This window comes from Zootoca vivipara, chromosome Z1 (genome assembly GCF_965207765.1).
Source record: "Zootoca vivipara chromosome Z1, rZooViv2.hap1.1, whole genome shotgun sequence".
NCBI classification, from domain to species: Eukaryota; Metazoa; Chordata; class Lepidosauria; order Squamata; family Lacertidae; genus Zootoca; species Zootoca vivipara.
Genome location: NC_142583.1, coordinates 40964485 through 40987769, shown reverse-complemented (window position 1 = coordinate 40987769; position 23285 = coordinate 40964485).

The following is a 23285-nucleotide window of genomic DNA, read 5'->3' as shown; positions in this document are numbered from 1 at the left end:
TAAGCACACCCCCATTACTCAGCATGACCTGTGGCCTTACACTAACCAAACCCTAAACTAAATTTCCTAGCAGCCCTACCACAATCCGCTTTATATTGTATGATATAAAGCGCTTCAGAGAACTGCAATTTGGTGATATCTCCACCTAAAGTTGAATTACACTCCCCACAGTGGAAACACTCCTCGCAAAGCCGCTCAGGGAGGGCACATGAAAAGGATGCAACAGCCATGCACTGAGGCCGGAGTCCTTCTCATGCCACTCTCAGAATCCAGCCTCATGAAGCTGTGCTAGGCTGGCTCGGGGAGGGCGACATGAGGAGCATGCCCCAGCTGCACCCTCCCCATGCTACGCCACTGCCTGTTGTTGTTTAGTCGTTTAGTCGTGTCCGACTCTTCGTGACCCCATGGACCATAGCACGCCAGGCACTCCTGTCTTGCACTGCCTCCCGTAGTTTGGTCAAACTCATGTTCGTAGCTTCGAGAACACTGTCCAACCATCTCGTCCTCTGTCGTCCCCTTCTCCTAGTGCCCTCAATCTTTCCCAACATCAGAGTCTTTTCCAAGGATTCTTCTCTTCTCATGAGGTGGTCAAAGTATTGGAGCCTCAGCTTCACGATCTGTCCTTCCAGGGAGCACTCAGGGCTGATTTCCTTAAGAAAATCCACTGCCTATGCATGTTTATTCAGCAGCAGTCTGCGTTCAGTGTGCTTACTCCCAGGAAAATGAGCATAGGATTGGAACCGCTATGCTGCTTTGGGATAAAGAGATAGGGTTTGTTTGTGTAATATTCACCATCTGGCTTTGCATGTCCTGCCTACAAAGTGTTTACTGCTCTGTCAATTTTGCACATTTAAGGTCGATTTTAATCTCTTTCTTTTCTTTACTCTCCTGCCTCCCCCCCCCTCCGCAAATCTTTTAAACTTGCTACACAAATCTCTGCATGTAGCCTTTGGCTTTATTCATACTGTGAGAACTTTTGTTCGTGATAATTAGTCACTCATTGTGTTCACTGCCAGCTGTTCTTCTGCCTGTTGTGTCTGTTTTCCTAAACTTCAAAGAGACCTTTGAATATTTTTTTAAAAAATAATGCATGTTTTTAAAACAAAGAAGAACCTTCCTCAGCTTTAACTCACACTCTGGGTCATGAGATGTAGCTTGGAGGCAGGTTGAACTGTCCTAAAGTTTTGCTGTGTGTTGTGTTGCAAAAACCACAGTGAAGTTTGGATGTATGACTGACTATCAACTCCCTTCTCTGTTTCAGCATAATATTTAAAATGGGTTTCTCCAACTGTTAGGAACAACTTGAAAAGAATGAAATCTCATCTATGGCTTATCCCCACCTGAGGGAAGATGATAATACTAAAAGAATTCTCTCTTCATCCCATCACAAAAGTTGCGACTAGACTTTCCCTTCCAATTTTTATTGCTTTCATCATTCCCTATTGTCCATTTTCTCTATCTTCAAATCATTGTTTCACTTTGTTTCTACACCTTGGCCTCAGATAGTGTAATGGTGTTGGTTGCTTCCTCACGAGTAAACAGCTCCAAACCCCGTGCTTGGCTTTTACAGGGTTTTATTGTATACATATGTACAAGACAGAGCATCAAAAAGCATGACAGTACTATTCCGATTCAGAACCCGAAGCACCTCCCTTCGTGACTTTCGCCAACACAGCCCTCTGGGCACCCTGAACCTCCTCCTTTGGTCCCTCCTCTTTTCCCCCCTTCTCTGTTGGGGTGAGGGTGCTGGTGGAGCGCCTTCTCCACTAGAGCTGCTCAGTTGAGGGACCGGCACTGTAGCTTCTGGAGCCTCCCCCTCTTGAGTGCTTTGGTCCGCTCTCTGCAGCCCCTCTATGGAAACCTCGTCTCCTCAACATCCCTGAGGGTCTGCACATCCTCCTGAGCCCCAGTCCCACCTTCCAGAGGAAGCTGCCAAGCACTAGGCTCTGGGGCTCCAGCATCCTCTGAGAGCCCCTGTCCCCAGCTGACCCCTGGTGGTTCCCTGACAGACACACACACACACACATTCTTTCCATGCTATAATTCTGCTGCTGGGGAGTAGGGAACTCATTCCATGCCATGGTGGATTGCAATAGCCAGATTTGTTATCACGGTAGACAGCCATATGCTTCTGTTCCTTTAATGTGCAGTTTTTAATTGGAAGACTTATTTTCTTCTAGGTTGCAGCTTTCTCCTTGACTCCTAGATATCTGACAATGCTAGCAGAAATAAGATCACAGTTCCATTCTGGCGACCTCACCTCTCAAATTTCAGTGGTATAATAACCTAAATTATATTTTATGTCACTCTTCATAATAGTCTGTCTCCTTTACTGCACATTCCAACTTGCCTCCGAGACAGCAGCAAGTATCACTGCTGGTGTGATTTAAAATCTTGGATGAATACAAGTTCTGGAAAATAAAAGTGTGACAAATGCCTCTATAAACACTGGACATAAATGCTGAAGCTTTATTTTCCAGTTTCTGTTGTGGACAATTACATGTATCTCCACACCATGAAAACTACGCACTCTTAGGAAATAAATTTTTTTAAGTGCTGAAGAATTTGTGATGTGATTTTTAAGGGATGTCAAAGTAATAGATAAGATTTTTAAATGGATGGGTAAATGGAAGAACTAGATACAAATTGCATCAGCCTAAAAGATAACTAAAGTCTGTAATAATTAATATCAGTGTGGTCTGACGGACAGGTTGGTTTACATAGGTTGCCTTTCTCCTAAGTAGACACATGTCTACTTTCAACATGTCCATGAGCATGTTGGCATCTGTCTGTCTCAGGAGACAATAGAGGAGTGCTCCTTTGGGTAGATTTTCAGAAATACATAGATACAACCCACAATAATTTCCAGGATAGTTACCACACTTTAAAAACTCATAACCTCAGGAATTCTGCATTAGTTTGCTCATTTATTTATTTATATTCCATTTGCTTCCCAAGGAACAAATGGAAGCTGGTTCTCCTGCCCCTCCATTTTATCATCACAATAACCCTGTGAGACATGTTAGGCAGAGAGCCAGCGTCACTTGTACAGTAAAATGCCTCTTTAAAGCAGCTGTTCAGTCAGCTTGGTGCAGATAGTGAATGTAAATTATGAACTATTTTACATAGTAGCAGCAGCAGTGGTAGAATGATTAATATACTAGTTATTTGCCTGTTGGTAAACAACAGTTTCAGGTGCTCTTGCACATAACCAGAATCCTATCAACCATTTGAAACCTTCAGTTTCCCCATCATAATTTCTCTAGCAGCAACTAATTATTATACCTTTGAAGCATCAGAAAGTTGTTCATTTATGGTCTTGTCTAGTTTATTGGGGAAGAGGCAAAGATTCTGGCTGTTCTTGTTGAGAAAGTACACAAAGCCCATAGAAGGCCTGGTTTCACCACCACCCCAGTCCTCTTCACCAGATTCAATTGTGGCAACAGCAATAATAGTGTGTTGAATGTGTTTTCCCTGAGTTTCTCCCATGATTTGCTGAGTGTTGTGGTGAGTGGAAGGAAGTCTGTGCATTGGATTTGCTTTGCTTATCCCCACCACCACGGCCAGAGGCAGCTTAAGTTTACTACTAACTCACTTCTGCTCAGGTGGGGAGAAGAGGTCTATGTTCTCAATTCAGGCTGTGTAGCATAGGTAGGGAAGGAAGGTGTGATCAACCAGTGCTAGACCTCAGATTTGGGGTTCCCTTGGAGAAGATACTCTCAATGGACCCTCTCAACATCCAAGACAGGCATCCCCAAACTTCGGCCCTCCAGATGTTTTGGACTACAATTCCCATCTTTCCCGACCACTGGTCCTGTTAGCTAGGGATCATGGGAATTGTAGGCCAAAATATCTGGAGGGCCGCAGTTTGGGGATGCCTGATCTAAGACATGGGGGTTCCCAAACCAAAAATCATCTCACATGCCCTCCAACCTTCTCAGGCTCCCCATGCAAACTAAAAAATGGTGGCAATGTAGGGAGAAGTAGATTCATTACTAGCCTTGAGGCCACAGGGAATTTCCATGCTCTGTGTCCTCCAGAGCTAGTGTTAAGACCAATTCTGACAGCAACACCTCTGCATACCGTGTTTCCCCCTTTTTAAGACGTAGCCATAATATAAGACATAGCAGGATTTCTAAGCAGTTGCGCGATATAAGCCATAACCCGAAAATAAGACATAGTGATAGACCCTTCCCCCCTCCCGCCAGCCAACTCCCCCCCATAAAAATCTCTCCCCATTTTACTGTCGCTCCAAAGACACGTATTTCTTTTAAAAGCTTGTAAAAATGCACCGTAGAGCCGTTCCTGCAGCCTCGTGATTCCCCCTCCCGTTTCTGTAAGCATTTTTTTAAATACCTGTAAAAGGATTCCAAAATATATTTTTTTAGCTAGGCTGTGTGAGCTCTGCTTGCTTGGTGAAGAGGAGAAAAGTGGCATTTGCGGTGGGGAGAAGATGAAAGCACGAGGGAAAAAAGAGGGGCGATTGAAGACGCTGCCTTCCCCTTTAGGGAGAGACTCTGTGTGCGCGTCTCTCTCTCTCCCCCCCCCGCCTCTCTCTCTCTCTCTCTCTCACACACACACACAGCCCACCTCTCGCTTCCCCCCACCTTTCCCCCTTTTAATAGCCTTTTAAAAAGTGAGGATTCTTTTTTCTTTCTATTGCTTGTCTGTAGAGCTTCCCCTTTAAGGATTTGTACCGGTACCGGGATTGCTATTAAGTGAGTCCCCACCTGGGAGGGGAGAGAGAGAGAGCAGCCCTTCGGAGGAGCTCCTTCCCTCCCTCACGAACATCCCAGGGCCGGGGAGAGAGGGCTGGGCCAGCGATGCACACACCTCCCTTCCCTCAGACTCCCTCTCATGGAGCTTGGTGGTGGCTGTTGCCCGTCATTTTCTTTCAGTCAAGAGTCCTGCCCCGCAGGGAGACAGGGAGCAAGAGGGGCACTGCTCCTGATGTACCGTGTTTCTCATATTATAAGACACGTCTTATATTTATTTTTTCCTCAAAAAAACACACTATGGCTTATTTTCAAGGGATGTCTTATTTTTTTCCTCCTCCTCCTGCCGTGGCCAGCATTGCTGCTGCTCCTATCACTATGTCTTATTTTCGGGGTATGGCTTATATTCCTTGAATGCTTAAAAATCCTGCTATGGCTTATTTTATGGGGATGCCTTAAAATATGAGAAACAGGGTAATAAAAATACCGGTAAGACATTCCCTGAAAATAAGCCACCCAGTGTTTTTTTGAGGGAAAAAAGTTATAAGACGGTGTCTTAAAATGTGGGAAAGACGGGTAGTTAGTTCCAGGGCTACTACTTGCCACATGCCAGCACAGAGAACTATCAGAAAAGGAAAATTACACCTTTTCACCTGCCCACGTTGGTAATTCTAGTACACATACACTCTTGGAAATGCAGAAGGGTCAAAAGATGGAAAATCCAGCTCTTTGGGGTCACTTATCATCTTTCACAAGGACACTATAAGAACCAACACTTAAACCATTTGGGGAACCATGCATTATATTATGATTATGGAAGCAAAAGCATTTGAAGCGTAGAATTAAAACATGGCTGGGAGACTTGTGGTCCTCCAGATGTTGTTAGTCTCCAACTTCCATCAGTCTCAACTGGTATGGCCAGTTGTTAAAGATGATGGAAATTGTAGTCCAACAACATCTGGAGAACCATAACATTTTATATGTTTAATTCCTTGCATAAAAATGAAATACACATTACATTCAACAGTAACAAATCAGCTCTAAAAAGGAGGAAGGACAGAAAAGAAACAGATTTTTAGGCATTCTGAATACCACCTCTACTGTCCACTACACATAGCTGCCAAGTTTTCCCTTTTCTTGCGAGGAAGCCTATTCAGCATAAGGAAATTTCCCTTTAAAAAGGGAGAACTTGGCAGCTATGACTACATTGCTGGGGTTTTTTTTTGAAGGACCATGACAGAGAGAAATTAATTACACTCTGTATTAGTCATGTATTAGCAGCTCAATAATCTCATTGTTTGTTGAAGCAGGCACCTCCAAGGATTGTCAGGGTTTTGTGCTGAAGGTGAAGGACCACACTAAAGTTTTGTTTATTATAATGTATCAAACAGTCTGTGCCGCTTGAGATGAGTATATAAAATCAAGGTTCTCTGTATGTATTCTGCTTTAATATTTTAAGTAATAAGCATTTTTAACTGTTATTGTAACTTCTACTTGAGAATAAAGAGGGTAGACAGTTAGGCATTTCAGGACCAAGATAAGGAGTACCAGTTAGGCATTCAAGAACAGATAAGGGAAAAGGGAGGATGGCAGTTTTCAGGTTCCTGGAATGAGGTGGTGGTCTTTGTTTCTTTGTTGATTAGTTCAAATTCCTGTAAATGTTTCTTAACTTTCGATTTCCCAGAAATCACATGTGTTCCGAGAAATCAGGTGGTGGTCGCTTGTGAAGGGTATAAGAAGGCAACCCACCCTTGAAGGGGTGTGCAGATTGCGAGCTTATTGCGCTGTACCTTTGCTTTGCATATGCGAAACAAATATACCTGTTGTATCCTGCCTGGTGTGATGCCTCTTTGTGTGAGTTCATCGCTCCTGAAGCCCATAGTTGGACTAAGGTCCTTCAGTTTACAAAGTCCTTCCTAAGTTAAACTGCTAAAACAGCAAACTGGGCCACTTTCAAAAGGTGTTATTTATCCACAACTTCTAACTTATACAGCAATAGACAGCCTTCCATTCTGGATAAAAAGAGTCCCAGAAATTCTTCTGAGCTCTGTAAAGGCAGCAAAGCAATACATAATGAATAAGTTCCTCAATAACTCCTCAACCACATGGGCACAGTCTTGCTTCATAGTATTTCATCAGTTCCTAAAACAAGCCTGAATATCTTGAGCAACTCAGTAGTGGGCACTTTAAAATCTTACTATCCCATCTCTTGTTCCATAAATCAACTTGGTGGATGGAGAGACTGTACCAACATGGCCAGTTCAAAGTCTGTCTGCCTCAGATGAAACAGTTGCTGCAGCATGGAAGGAACCCTATAATCAGATTTTTGTTAGTATTTCTTTCCAGGAGTTCTGAGACTTGTCAGCAAAAAAATGCTGAGAAAATGCTAACGTACAGCATTTTGTGGTCAATTTTGGTGTTCTCATTTGATTTAGCTTTTGCTATCTCCATACCTTGCACTTCTTGCAAGTTATGAGCCAAGTAGAAAAGAGTGCAACCTTGAAAGTATACTTGCTACAGCTTTTAAGAAGTTTTTAATAATATTAATAATAATCCTGGGCAGGCCACAGCCATATCATCCTCTTATATACCTGCTGGGATTGATGATAATAATAGTCATTATTATTATTAATTGTTATTATTTATTCCCCAGCCACTCTAGGTGGCTTCCAACAGAATATTAAAATACAATAATCTATTAAACATTAAAAGCTTCCCTAAACAGTCACCTGAATCTCATAGCTCTCCTGATGTGTGCTTTAGTCTGCCCACCAGATACTATTCTGCCCACTACTATTCAAATTAGGCCCCAGTGTTTTTGTTACAATTCCCTTCTCAATTAAGTAATCAATTTTAATCTAGAATTTAAATTCTCAAAACTTTCTTATTTGTTCATTCGAGCAAGTAAACTACTGCTCTCACTTCATTACAAACAGTATTACTACCTGCAATACACTTGAGCAAACCTGCTCCTCTTCCTTTCACAGATATTTTGTTGCCATTTGCAACTGCAGCTGCCTCTGATTAGTTATCATTTAACTCTTGAGGGAAATAATTAGCATCACACGTCATGTGCATGGAAGTTGCCGAACCAATTAACCAACTAGAAGGATTACTGTTAATAGCACCGGTTTTCCTATAACTTGATATTGCTGGATAGTTTTGATGAACTGCAAAAGCATTTTTAGTTTGCTTTCTGTTGCACCCTGGAACTTTTCTTTATTAGTGCCACTTTGTTTTGTACAATTCCTTGCAAATGAAGGAAAACAACTTTTCTGCTTATATATGTTGATAATATAATTTTGGTTACTGAGGACGAACAAGATTGTACAAAAACAAGATTGGGTGCAGGCCTGGGCAGGACATAGGCGTCTTGACTGTGACAAAGATGACCTGTGTGCGTGCTTGCTTGCTTGATTAACAGCTTCAGGGTCCCTGCTTTCCCTTCTTATGGTCTTTGTACTGGACCTGGAGACTCCAATAGAGAGCATTCCATGTCAAAAGGGGGGGCAACTGGGCACCCTATCAAATGACAGGGCAGGAGCTACACAGAGCAGGGCCTTTTCACTGGTGGTGCCCATTGTATGCCTCGCTCTTCCCAGACCTGCTCTCTTTTGGCCTGTACAGTGGAACCTCGGTTTATGAACACCTCGGTTTATGAATTTTCGGTTTACGAACGCTGCAGACCCATCTAGAACGGATTAATTCATTTTCCATTACTTTCAATGGGAAAGTTCGCTTCAGTTTATGAACGCTTCAGTTTATGAACAGACTTCCGGAACCAATTACACCTATGCTTCAGTTTATGAACGCTTCAGTTTAAGTACTCCGTGGACCCGTCTGGAACGGATTAATCCACTTTCCATTACTTTCAATGGGAAAGTTCGCTTCAGTTTATGAACGCTTCAGTTTAAGTACTCCGCGGACTGTCTGGAACGGATTAATTCATTTTCCATTATTTTCAATGGGAAAGCTCGCTTCAGTTTATGAACGCTTCAGTTTATGAACAGACTTCCGGAACCAATTGTGTTCATAAACCGAGGTACCACTGTATTTTGGACCTCCATACACATTGCCCAGTCTTGCACCCCAAGGAGGTCACTTGCGTGCTGCTAACACATCAGTTCGACTTCACCCCTGGAGGCGCACTCCAATGCTCCAATGCTCTTGAGACAGATGGATGCCAACAACTGACTCTGGAGATAATATAATATTTTGTCTGTTCTGAATTTTCCAGATTTTGTACACCTCTACCTTATTCCCCATTACTCACCTTTTTTCTAAACTAAATAGCCCAGAACATTGGAACCTTTCCTTATACAGTACAGGTGTTTCTCCAACCTCTTGTTCTATTTACTTGCACTTTTCTGCATCCTTTCCAGCACTACAATATCCCTTTTGAGGTGAGATGACCAGAAATTTACACAGTAGTCCAAGTGTGGCCATGCCACAGATTTGTCTAAAGGCATTACGATATTGGCAGTTTTATTTTCAGTCCCTTTCCCAATGATCCCCAACATGGAATTCACCTTTTTCGCGGCTAGTTTCAAGCTGCCTCCTATAAATATGCAAAGAAAAGAGCAGCTGCTTTCAGGGATCATATCTTCTTTCTCACCAAAAACAGTGAAAGATTCTAAAGTATAAATAATGCATGGTCCGTCAAGCTCTGAGAATAAATTTTGTCTTCTGCTTTGCTTTCCTTCAAGGTATGACAATTTAGGAAAGAGTTTGGACAGAAACCTTCTCTACTTCTGTTGATATAAACATGCTCGGCATCTCAAACCCCCTGCCACAGATCCTTAAGTTCAACCGACAGGAGCTGGAAAAGCATTTTCCAGGAGACAGACGCCACCCCATATAAATGTCTCCCCGCAAAGATAGAATCGCACAAACACTGGCAACAATGGAGAAGGCTCAAACCAAATTCACACAGGGACAAAACCACAAGCAGATCCAAAATGAATCGAACTTGATCTAATCAGTGGCTTGTTGGAGAATAGGAGTTGTTTCTCTGTTTTTACAGAATTCAGATTACAAAGTGATGCCCCTTGTCTTAGCAGCCTTTCAGCAAAGAGAGCTGGTAGCTATTTTGAGTCCTTTGTGAATAAATACACACTGGCAATCTGAGCAGAATTCATGACACCTTTAAAGCAATGTGTTTTATTTCTTAAAGGCCTAGAGGAACTTTCATTTTGGTCAATGTAAGAAGAACACATAAGAGCCCATTGGATCTGGCCAAAAGCCTACCTAGTCCAGCATCCTGTTCTCACAGGGGCCAACCAGATGTCTGTGGGAAGCCTGCAAGGTGGACATGAGCACAAGACAACAGTTTCCCCACTTGTGATTCCCAACAACAGGCATTCACGGGCATAGTGCTTCTGACAGGGGAGGTAGAACATAGTGGTGTAGCATGGGGGTGAGGGGGGGCCATTGCCCAGACACAAAATTCTGAGGGGACACAACCCAGCACCCCCGCAACAGGCTCTCTCACTGAAGTTCCTTGGCTGCTGCCTTCCTGAGCTGTGGGGAGGTGAGCCTCATCAGAGCCAGGCCTTCGATGCTGTAGCGACAGCTCCTTCTCCTCACAGGCAGCAAAGGGCAGAACTCATGCTGGCCAGAGCCCAGACGCTTCCTGGCCTGCGCTAATCCTTCTCCGTGGCCTCCCTCCTAGTGTGTGTTCTTGGGTAGGCACCCCATAGTGGGACTGCAGAGAGAAGAGCAGACTCCTTGTCCAGGACCCTCTGGCACCCGCCCTCAAGCTGTGTGGCCAAGGAGAGATGGCCAGGGAAGGGCTGGACTCAGCCACCACTCAGCGCCCCAGCCTGATCTCTGCTGCCCTCCTCCTAGACTGCAGCTGTGCCACCGGGACTCCACCAAGCCTGCCAAGGAGCGCCAGCCGCTGTCCCATCGGGAGCTCGCCAAGCTGAGAGGGTGAATGCAGGAGCCAGAAGGCAACCTCCATGAGAAACAGCTGTAGCAGGGGTGCAGTGAGAAAAGTCTGTCCTACATGACATCCTCCATGAGGTTAGGGTTCACAGTCCTTTCCTTGCCCAGTCGCTGGCCATGCATGCTATGACACTAATAGAACATAGCCATTGTGGCTAGTAGCAATTGATAGCCTTATCATTCGTGCATTTGTGTAATCGTTTTTTTTAAAAAAAGCAAGAAGGGTTGCTAGATCTCACTGACTGGGCCAGCTCACACAATCGTTTAGGTTTAAGGAACTGGAATCCCCAAATGAATTGCTAGATATAAATAAATGGAGCCAGAAAAACTTTTTGACCCCTCCCTTTCCCAACAATATGGTACAAGCCTCTAAATCAGGGGTCAGCAAACTTTTTCAGCAGGGGGCCGGTCCACTGTCCCTCAGACCTTGGGGGGGGCGGATTATATTGGGGGGGGTGAACGCATTCCTATGCCCCACAAATAACCCAGAGATGCATTTTAAATAAAAGGACACACTCTACTCATGTAAAAACACACTGTAAATCCGCGGGCTGGATTTAGAAGGCAATTGGGCTGGATCTAGGCCCCGGGCCTTACTTTGCCTACCCATGCTCTAAATAACCTAAATAGCTTCCATCTGCTCTTTAGTGTGAAAATTGGGCTCAAATCGACACCCAATGCCAGCATGCTTCACTATTTGCAGGTAATGCCATGTTCTAAATTTCAATGGATAAATATTGAAGATTCACACACTAATAGCAACATCTTAAAACCAGTGATGTGCAAATGATTCCCACCAGTTTATCCTAGGTTTGCCTGTATGCCTGATTTGAAAATGTTTCGGAATTTTCATATTGCAAAATTATATTTGAGTCCTGTCCTTTAGCACAGAGCTGGAAATGTGAAAAGCAGTAGCTGAAAAATATAATGTATTTACATCACACTGGATGTACACTGGAGCAATGTAGAATGTGCCAATATGATTGTTTCTGCCAATATGTGCAAGCATTCATATACAGCATGTGATTCCCCCATATATGCCAAGAGAATGCATATGCAACCATTTTGTGTTCTGTGGATGGATATTGTGTGATTTATGAAGAATATACTGGAAGGCTGAAATGCTCCCCCGTTGGATAAAGCCAGCACTAGTAAAATATAAATTGCAGCTATCTGTTTCAGTGCCGCTTCATTACAGTAATTTGTTACCACCCGTGAGCATGGACAGCTTTTACAATTACCAAATTAAGAAAGCAAGATAAACAAAACAACACAGTTTCTGATGCATTATTGAAATGGTGCTCAAAATACATTCCTTCCTTATCTTTGCAGGAGAGAAAGCCTAGAAACAAAACAAAATGTTAACTGGTTCTTAAGGACTGAATACTATTTGTGAGCAGCACAGGGTGAGAATAATGAACAAATATATGTTTTGCTTATTCCTCGGATTCTGGGGAAATATTTTTGCTGTTGACTGAAGAGTGACGAGGGGGAAAGCAACAACAACATATTGAGTTTCTTTGGCTTGGTACCCTATACACATTATTGATCTTGCATCATAGCGTGCATTCAACAATGTTTGCTTCAGTAACTGCTGGCTGCAACTAAAATAAAAGGTTGAAAAAGTAGAGAGAAAAGTTTCCAAAAGTTAAAAAATAATAATGTTTTGTTTCATCTCTACCCTTTGAGGCAAAATTGAAAAGTATTCTCTTGTAGCAAAATTATCAGGCAAAATCTTGTGCTTCTTCAAAAGGTTAGAATGGCAAGATACCCAAAGCTATGTTTGCTATCCAAAATACAGAAATGGAAAAGGAAAGAATTTGTAGACCAGCCTTTTCTAACCAAGTGCCATCCAGGCAGGGCTGCTGGGAGTTGTCGTCCCAAAAGTCTGGAGGGCACCAGGTTGGCAGAGGCTACAGAACTCTTTTTCTGCGTCTATGAATGACACATGAAGCTTATCCAGTTTCTAAAGAGAAACGCAGTGGACTTTCTTCAGGATGGTTTAAACCTAAATTGAGACGAGCTTAAACTCCTCCCTTCATAAAGAGCTGATCCATTTTTTATTTTTGCAGAAACCCTTCAGGGTATTTTCCATGCACTCTCTGTTTACACTGCGTTCAGTTTAAGAATAAACTTGTTTTATAACTTCTTGGGTTTGGATCAATCTTTTAACCACTATGTGTAGGGCACTCTTGTTTCTCAAATCTTTCTGTTTTTATAACTCAAAGGAACCCTAATTAAAGAGGGAGGGAAGCAAGCTAGCATGATTACCTTTGAAACAAGCTTTTGCAATGCAAAAGGAGAGAAAGGAAGAGACAGCAAAGGAAACAAAGAGGATAATTTCTCAGAGGATGGAGGGACTGTTATGGGTCCAGTAAGGAAACAGAGGGATTGTAATGCTGGCTAAGGGAGCAGGACCTGACAGAGAAGGAGGCTAATGATACCGTAGAACCACTTTCAGAATGTCTTTGAGCTAGGGAAACAGGAAGGGTTTCTTTTGGAAACCTAAAACTTTCTTGCAATGCTGTCACATCAGAGGGAGAAATGGCTGTAAGGAGGAGGGAAAACATTGCCTGCCTGCCTGCCTGCCTGCCTGTGAGGGAGATATCTGTGTGCATGTGTGGCCACTTCCACTTTGGCCACACTGAGTGCTGGCATGTAGCCCTCAGAGGAGTGGCCATATTTCAATGTGGCCCTCATGCTTAAAGGGGGGGGGAGCTGTGCCTGCTCTAAGCTTTAGAGACCAGTGATGCACTAGCAGAAAACTTAAGCCAGATAAACCTGCTCATGTAAGCTGTCAAGCAATGTAAACAGTAGAATGCTGTAGGAGTGAACTTGCTCAATAGCTCATCATCTATTAAAAGAAAAACCACAAGTTTTTTGTGTGTAGGTTGACCATTGGCACATTGTCAGAAACAATTCGTAGATAGGTTCACAAGTCAGATTTGAAGGCAATAAAGAAATGAAGAAGGCAAGAGGGACAGGATAACCTGGTGCCATGGAAACCTGTGGCTGACTAAGATCAGATGCTCTTCCTATGGTTGTGCACAGTGCTTGCAGTTTTAGCCTGTTGAACAAATAAGGTTGAAGAAATGCTTACCAGACCTAGCAACACTTTGAGAGCCAAATTGGATGTTACAAGCAGCATTGAGCTGCTGCTGCTGCTATTTATTCCCTTGCTCTTATTTCACTGCAGCAGCTGATACAAGCAACGAATGACATGCCATCATTGTGCTGTGCATCTTCCTCTCCCTGCCCGCACCCTCCGAGGATACAGCATGGGGTCAGGGAGGAGAGGAGTGTGTGACATGCTTTGGTGACATGCTGTTTGTATTTGACTTAAAAACAAGAGGGAGCAAAGAGTAGGGAATGGAGGATACATTTGGTTTCACTTCTCATTTAAAGGCAAATCTACCAAATTCGCACTTTCTGAACCAATACGAAAACCAAAACGCAACCATCCTTTGAGATTTGCATTTGTATCAATCAATTTTGCCATGTCATTCTCCAGCCAAGTAATAGGTGCAAAAATGCATACACTTAGGAGGAGGGGGGTAAAGTGTCCGTAAATGTGCATATATTAGTGAAAATAACATACAATGATGCATTTTTAAAGGGAGATCACTTTGCAAAAATGTGTATATTAGGAAACCTTGTATATGAATGTGTATATTAGGAGAAATTCTCAGTAAAATGCTGGTGATTTTCATGAGGAGGAGGAGAAAAATCACAAAGTGTGGAAATGTGGAGAACTGCACTTAAAGATGGGAAGAATGAGAAACTGAGAGAAACCAAATCTGACACATTCACTTATCCCTAGCAAAGAGAGTTCTGAACCTCTCTTTTAATGTTCCTCAGTCCTCCAAATGGTGTGAAGTTAAAGAGGTAGAACTTTGGATGAGAGAGTACTAGAGACTTTGATTTTCTTTATAGCGTACTATGTGCTTTATTTGCAAATATGCAGGGATAACATACGTGGAGGCAAAGAGCCATGCTGCAAAATAGCATATCCACAATTCCACATTGGACCCCTGCAGGTGAAAAGATCACGACGCTGGGGATATAGTACCTGAACATTTCAGAACACTGTGTAAATGAATATAGTAGCCAACATACAAATGCCTTTTTAACAGAAGCAGGTAGGTAATATTTATCATAACTACAACAGGTATAGTCGATTATTAATTCATTTCCTATGAGGCTAAAACAATATTCAAAAGCTAAAGTTAAGGCTCCACATTAATTATGCAGGAAGATAAATGATTGTGCAGGTTAATCATATCAACCCCCGTTTCACCAGCTGCCACAGATTAATAGTTTAAAAAAATTAAAGCACAAATGACTTTGTCACCTTCATTGGTGAAAAATGACACTCAGTCTAAAATTATATTCTGATGGGTTTAAATAAAAAAGAGCAAATGTTACCTTTCAAAGGAGACCTGAGACTTCCATTTTGACCACAATAATAATAAAATAGAATAAATGACCAAATTGGACTTGAAAATGACTATACACTTCTAAGGATTTTAATTTTCTTCATTTGAATATAAATGTAGCCAGGATTATTTACATGTGGCCTTTTCATGCTTGACCAAGAGCTTTGTGGAAATACTAAATGAAAGAGAATTCTGAAATAAATTTGTCTGAGGCTGGGCTGGGGAACCTATGGCCATCCATATGTTATCAGACCCCAACACCCACCAGCCACAGCCAGCATAGCCAATGGTCAGGCGTGTTGAAAGTTGTGGTTCAGCAACAGGTTCCCCACCCCTGGTTTAAGGGAATACAAGAATGTACAGCTATAGCTCATCATGGGTATTTACCACAGAACTTCCACTTTGATAATGATTATAAAATCTTTGTCAACTTCCTCCTTATAGCAGTGTGTGTGTTAAGGAACTATTCCCATTTCATAGAAGGGTAAATGATAGTTGTAAAGACAGTTTTGTAGGTAAAGACATTGTAAAGACAGTTACAGGTAGGTAGCCGTGTTGGTCTGAGTTGAAGCAAAATAAAAAATTCCTTCAGTAGCACCTTAAAGACCAATTAAGTTTTTATTTTGGTATGAGCTTTCGTGTGCATGTTTCAAGTGTATCTGAAGAAGTGTGCATGCACACGAAATCTCATACCAAAATAAAAACTTAATTGGTCTTTAAGGTGCTACTGAAGGATTTTTTTTATTTTGCATTGTAAAGACAGTGAGGATAAGAGAAAACGCCACGCCCAAAGGCCACTCTGTAAATTCATGACGCAGGTGAGGACAATAATCTGTTCCATTGGATGAACTGTTCTTTAAAACATGCCAAAGCCTGACTGGGTATAAACTCAAAGCTTAAACTACCTAGATATTGCTTCTTCATTTTTCACCTGTTTAGCTACAGTACCTCAGAGACCCATGTACACATTCTCAGTATGATTCATTGCCAGAAATAACACTTCATCTCTTCAGAGGTCCAGATACCACAATCCGATACACCCACTTATCTGGAAGTCAGCCCATTGAACCAAATGGAACTTACTTCTGACATCTTTATTTTGCAAAGTTCAGCTATCCCTACACTTATCAGAGTTCAGTTGCCACCTGACTTTATCTAGGCCCATGGATCTTTTCCCTCATGAAAAAGAACCCAGGTGAGGCCAATTTTGAACTGAAAAATGTTTAGGGGGTGCAAGGGTTAAGATGCCTGCCCAGACTGTGTTTCAATTGAGAGAAAGAGAGTGTGTGTGTGTAGCATCACAAAATGTCTAAAATTTGTCCCTAAGCTTGACCTTTCAGGGTGATGAAAGTTCAGTTGGGGCCCTTATAATGGCCAAATACTGCTATGAGGCTTCAGTTAAATTTTGTTGTTGTTTTTATAACTGATATCTTGACACAGGCAGGGGAAGGTGAAGAAACACAGCCATGGTTCAAAATTCATACTTCTCTGAATTTTGCAATGCAGTTACCTAGCCAAGTGTTGTGTACAAAATTCCAAATACTAGAGTAATGTGTACAGAAAAACACATATATTCATGAAACTAACATACAAGCTGGTGAGGACTTTATTTAAAAAATCACAAACTGATGAGGAAGTGTGGAGAAATGAGGGAAAATGAAGAACTGAGAGAAACAAAAATTGACAGATTCACCCATCCCTAAACTTGGAACACCTCAGATAAGGCAGAAAGGTGAATGAATGGCAAGAATAAGCTCCTCAGATATGAAATCTAGTCACTTCTCTAGGGATAGAACCATATTCTAGGCTTCACAAACAAATATTCATTTTATTCCTTATTCAGCAGTGAGCTCGTGCACCAGGTCCTCTCCCCACCCACCCCCATTCCTGCTGTTCCATTTGGAACTGATTTTCATCAAGTTATCACATCAAGCAGTGATAGAAATATTCATGATATCCTGAAGTGGCATATTACATTAAAATATTTCAAAGTGACTGGCCTGGTTGAGCATCAATAAGAGGAAAACATATTGACGAAGACCTACAACTAATGCTGCCTTTTATAAATATCCTGCCAGACAAATAATGGCTCTCAATGGATTCTGATGTGATGTACAGTTTTAAAGTAAATGCTATATTGCCAAGAGGCTCAAAGGAAACTGCCATCACAGTACAGTGGGCTGACTAATAGGATTTTAGTTTATCTTCCCTACCACAGAGATTCAGCAAAAGACTCAGTGCCCCAAGTTGAATGTAGATTGATCCATCAGATTCACTGAGATGCCAAAACCTCCAGGTAAAATACTACAGGTAAACAGATGAGGAAAGTTTGCTGGTGATTCTCTTAGACAAAAGAGCCGAACAGAAAAATGCTTTAAAACCCTGGTTGTGCTGAGACTTGGAAATACATTTCCATGAATGGAACCACTGCAATGGTAGATTTGCCTTTTTTCCCTCCTGATTATTCACTGCCAAATGTAAAACACTCATTTCATCCTCTTAATAGTGACTCAGTATAACATTGTATATAGGCTGTCTGCAGGTTCTCAATTGGTTCCAAATTGTACAGTCTATTTCTTTTCAGATTCTTATACAGTATTCAGAATTTAAATAGACAGTCACACAAAGATGGATTTCTTCCTGTCAAAACCCTGTGGTTTTTGAACTTAGGAACACACTGTTACTCTGAGGTAAGTTTCTAGTCTAGCCCCAAAAGCTGTTCTTGGTGCAGGATAAAAGGGCTCAAATCACACACTGTGAGGTAAAATAATTTGTCAAATGTCACCTGGTGATACTCAGGACATCTGAAAAGGCTCGTGAGACCTGAGTGACACTTGCATAGGAAGGGGCCATATAATTTACTCTCCCCATCCTGTGTCTTCAGCCAGACATTACTGGAGCAGGACTGGAAATTAGTTCCTATGCTAGTAATGTATAAATTGAGCTTCTATTTTCTATTTTCAGTCAAGGAAAGGGGGGGGATGACTGCCTCTACATAACACTCTGATGTCAAATTGTGTCATGCAAAAGGAATTACATCATATTGCCTCGGAGTCCATAAATAGCCAAGTCCAACACCATTCTGAGTCTGAATTTATTGTACTATATACTGCTACAGAGGTGTTATACAACATCATTATATAGGATTCAGCAAATTCTGAATATACACCTGGTCTTTGAGACTTAAGAGGTATTTTAAGGACTACCCCTATTTCTGTGACTGTAATCTTTGTAATCATGAGTTTCTAAATTGCTTTTAATGTTACATTTTTAGGACCTTAGGGTGAAAGGCAGGTGAAGAAGAAGATATTCAAAACAGCTAGTGTTGACTACTGAGGAGTTCCCATGGGGCTAGCTAATCATAAGACTCCAGATCCAAATGTGTGACAAGAAACCATCTCTCCATGATAAGATGTTGCACCACTCCTCCTTTGGGAGAGCAGTAGGGTTGGGCTCCTAAACTCAAATAAATTAAATACTGTAGAAATGGAAGCACAATTGCTATATTCCTGCCCTTTGAAGCTGAAAGCAGGACTATGAATAGATAATTGAACTGTCTCACCTTGTGCAGTCATGTTAAATTCCAACAGCCTGGAACAATTAATCTTTATATTGGTATTTCCTGCCCTGCCATATGCATTCTTGTGCTCAAACAGTTTTAAAAAAAATGTTTTGTTGCTTGAGTCTTTGAAGATCATGGAAAAACTGAAACCAAGTAGATATGAGAAACCCGCAAGAAGAATAAGAGCACAACAACAACAACACCACCATTCTGGCCTTTTATAAGCCAGGATTTCCAGTGCTGTAGGGACTTTAAAACTCATTCAGCTGAACACATGTGAAAGCCCCTTCTAGATCTTTGCATGCACTTTTAACTTCAGCATGTTCAGGTTAACACCTAAAGAGGGCTTATGATGAAAACTGGCTCAGGAAACAGTCAGTGCATCACAGAGGCATTATCTTCCCTTTTGTCTTTAGCCCCACTGTTACTCTTCTTGACCTTATGAAATAGGCCTCAAGGCAACATTAGCCATAGCTGCCAAGTACCCCGTTTTTCCCGGGAAACCCCCGTATTTATTTACCGTTTCCCGCTGGTCTCCCAAATGGATCTATATCCCATAAATCCCCCGGAAAGCACCTCCTGCCAGCAGCCATGTTTCTGGTGCCACTCTGCCCATTTATGGGCACTGGAAATCGGGCGGTGCCAGCATCGGAAGTCGCTTCTACGCATGTCTGGAAGTGCATAGAAGCGGCTTCTGGTGCCGCGGCCATTTTGGAAATGGGCAGAGCTGCACCAGAAGTTGCTTCTACACATGTCCAGAAGTTGCATAGAAGCGACTTCCGTTGCCGTGCACCTGCTGGTCCCGGATTTTTCTATCCGGAACTTGGCAGCTATGACATTAGCAAGGTAAATGACATGTTAAGGGCATTACACTGTAATTTATGGTAGAATGGAAACACTGGTGTGTGTGATAAATGCAGGAAGAAGCAGGCAACCAACTATGTCTTCTTACATCCTGAGGGTACAGCTGTGCCCACTGGCCCAACCCTGCCATCGCATCCCCTGCTGGCTCAATCCCACTTCCTTCCCTGCAAGGGAGGGAAGGTCTGTAAAAGGAATCCTGTGTGACACATATAGGCATGATCTGACTTCCAAATCATGGGGGAGCCTTTTGCACATGACAAGATTCCTTTCACACCCATGCTCAGAAATGGAGACAAAACGCTTAAGACCTAACTGCTGTGTGTTCAGCCTGTTCAGTTACTCATTTGTCTGAGCACCTGGTATTAGCATCACTGCATATACCAAAGCCAAAAAGAGAAATCGTGCCCTTTCCTGTTTTTAATGATTTCTAAATAAAACAGTTCCGAACATAGACATTTCCAGCATGATCATTAATTAAGCATGGACAGAGGCGACACATCAGAATTCACAGCTTGTCTTGATCTCCCCATCACATGCAAACAGACTGATCCTCATTAAGACTTATTTGTACTGTAAATATACTTTTAAATTATGCCTGAAGTTGGAAGGTACAGGCACCTCCATCTGGTCTAGAGTGCCTTGTGTGTAACATCACATCAGAAATCTCTAGCATCCCTTCATCCTATGGATATAGTTATCTTAGGTGCAGCTGTACTACAGTATTCATGATGATGTTCCCAAGAACAGACACAGTCACTTGTAGCCTAGTATATCATTTCACCATTCATGGTTTAGACTAGATACTAACATGCCTTTGGGCCAATCTCTTATGACAATGTGGACTTCAGCTTGGAATGCTAAAACCTGGGGTCAAACCATGGGCTCAACCATTAGATCACCACATGGCCCTTGCTATCTCACAATCTATCAGCCAGAGAAGGAGTTACTGCAGGGACCTGACTTCCTCACATCCCATGTGAAAGAACATAACACTGGTCCTGAGAGATCTACATTGGCTCCCAGTACGTTTCCGAGCACAATTCAAAGTGTTGGTGTTGACCATTAAAGTCCTAAGCGGCCTCGGTCCTGTATACCTGAAGGATCGTCTCCACCCCCATTGTTCAGCCCAGACACTGAGGTCCAGCGCCGAGGGCCTTCTGGCAGTTCCCTCATTGCGAGAAGTGAGGTTACAGGGAACCAAACAGAGGGCCTTCTCAGTAGTGGCACCCGCATTGTGGAACTCCCTTCCATCAGATGTCAAGGAAATAAGCAGCTATCCTATTTTTAAAAGACATCTGAAGGCAGCCCTGTTTAGGGAAGTTTTTAGTATTTAATGCTGTATTGTTTTAATACTCGATTGGGAGCCGCCCAGAATGACTGGGGAGACTCAGCCAGATGGGCGGAGTACAAATAACAATTATTATTATTATTATTATTATTATTATTATTATTATTATTATTATTATATAACACTCTTCTGCAACTCCCTGTTAACTAGGGATGCAGAGCTGAGGGAAGACAGGCTTTGGGCCACTAGGAGGCTGCACCTCCTCCCTCCCTAGAAGAACATCATGGAAGGAGGGGGAACCAACCTGCTCCTCTGTCTGAAGATGTCCTCTACTTGGGGACAGTCTGGTCCGAGTCTGGTTTAAAGATAAGGAAGCATAAAAAGGAGAGCAAGGGTTTTGAAGTTGCCCATCAACAATTAGCAGGACCTGGTCAACAGAGTGAGCATGCACACAAATCACCTGGTGGCTTCCTCACTACTGTGAGATACATTGTGTTTTTATTTAAACTACAGCAATTATTTCTAAGTTTTTGTCCATGCCTATAAAATAACACCTGCACATGTTAAGCAAATTGGTGTCCCGTTTTTTTGGTGATGCAAATCCTCATTCTCAGCAATGCATAACTGCCCCCCCCATCCTGGCTCAATTCAACAGCCTTTGAAGGAGCAGCTGCCCCAATGCTTGCTTTCCTCTTCCCATCCACTGACCCTCATTGTTTTGGGTCTACCAGATTATGAACTTACCGGAAGGAGCTGTTATATCTTTTTAACCTATGTGTATATCCCTTTGAAAACATTAGATGCTGTATCAGTGTTAAATTATCATTCTCAGAGTTAGCTTTCAGCCTCCATTTTCTGTTGAATTGAAATACTTATGACCCACCTTATGGGATTGTTCTGAAGGCAAATTATTGTCAAGATGTGTACAAAATTAATAATAGCGTTAGCCTTGAAATCCTTGAAGTGGCATTTGGAAGGGTGGCCGGATTAATCTCACACGCATGTTGGAACATGACCCCACCTGTTTGACAAATTCTTTGAAGCTGAGAAACATTGAACATGGGACCTTGCAAAGCCACAGAGAGAAGTTGTTAAAGTATAAATACAAATAGCTGATTAGCTTCGCAGCAAGGGAAATTGGAGGGGTACCACTGAGCCTGGCAGGAGAAAAAAACAGAAGTTTCATAATTCTCTAGAGCCTTGTCCTGCTTCTTTGACATGTCTTGAAATAAAGCTCAGTTGCAGTCATCACAACTGAACTGGGAGCATAATTCAAAGCTATTTTAGCTTTTTTAAATATGTTGTTGAGAGCAGTCCAACGGCCTGATTTGCACAGAACGAAGGGAAAGGAAGAAGAATATGATAGGAAACCTAGCCTCAAAAGCAGAGGGTTGGAACGACCGTCAATACCAAAAGAGGTGTATTGATGGACCTCCTAGAGGATTCTAATTATTTTATATTAAACCCAATGAATCATCATACTTCAGGCCTGGCCAATGTAACAAAACCTTTTCATTCTCTTTGTCCTCACCAATAGTCTGCCTCTGAAGAAGCGGGGGAGGGGATGCTCAGCTCATTTTTCTGTATTCCTGTTACAGAGTTACTTGAAGGAAGGGCCTACTCACAGTGCAATGCTGCCCCCTGGAGTAAAAAGGGCGACAGTTCGTTTTCCCAAAACAGTACAGCTCAGAACTGCCACCAAATTCAATGCAGGTTTTGAGTTGATTCTTCAAACAGAGCCGCCTCCTTTATTTCTGAGGGTACCAAACACTATAGCATAAAGTACTGATGATCATTATGAAACCATCCCTTAAAAGAAGTGTTGGACAGTTTTATAGAAATCCGTTAAAAAGCAAAAGTAGTCTTGCATTCCTTCCATATAAATGATTCTTTTGAAGTCATTATAAGAAAGCTCACTTGAAAAGAATTATTGAAACACTGAGTCCAAGACAACAGTTTATTTTCTTATGGATCATGCTTTGATTTCAAGACAGTGAAGAGATGAGATGGGGAACAAATTTGGTTGGTTCAACAATTTAATACAAGCCTAGAGCTTGCCTATCGGAAGGTCGGTGGTTCGAATCCCCGCAACAGGGTGAGCTCCCATTGCTCAGTCCCAGCTCCTGCCAACCTAGCAGTTCGAAAGCACGCCAAACTGCAAATAGATAGATAGCTGTGGCGGAAAGGTAAACGGTGTTTCCATGCGCTGCTCTGGTTTTGCCAGAAGCAGCTTAGTCATGCTGGCCACATGAGCTGTCTGCGGACAAACGCCGGCTCCCTCGGCCAGTAAAGCGAGATGAGCACTGCAACCCCAGAATCATTTGCAACTGGACTTAACTGTCAGGGGTCCTTTACCTTTACCTTTTTTTTTTTACCTATTTTGCACATCCTTAACCTTTACATGAGTGAAAACACAGGTATCCTGCAATAGCCACCCTTCTCTGAATTTTGCAATGCAGTTCTTCAGCCAAGAA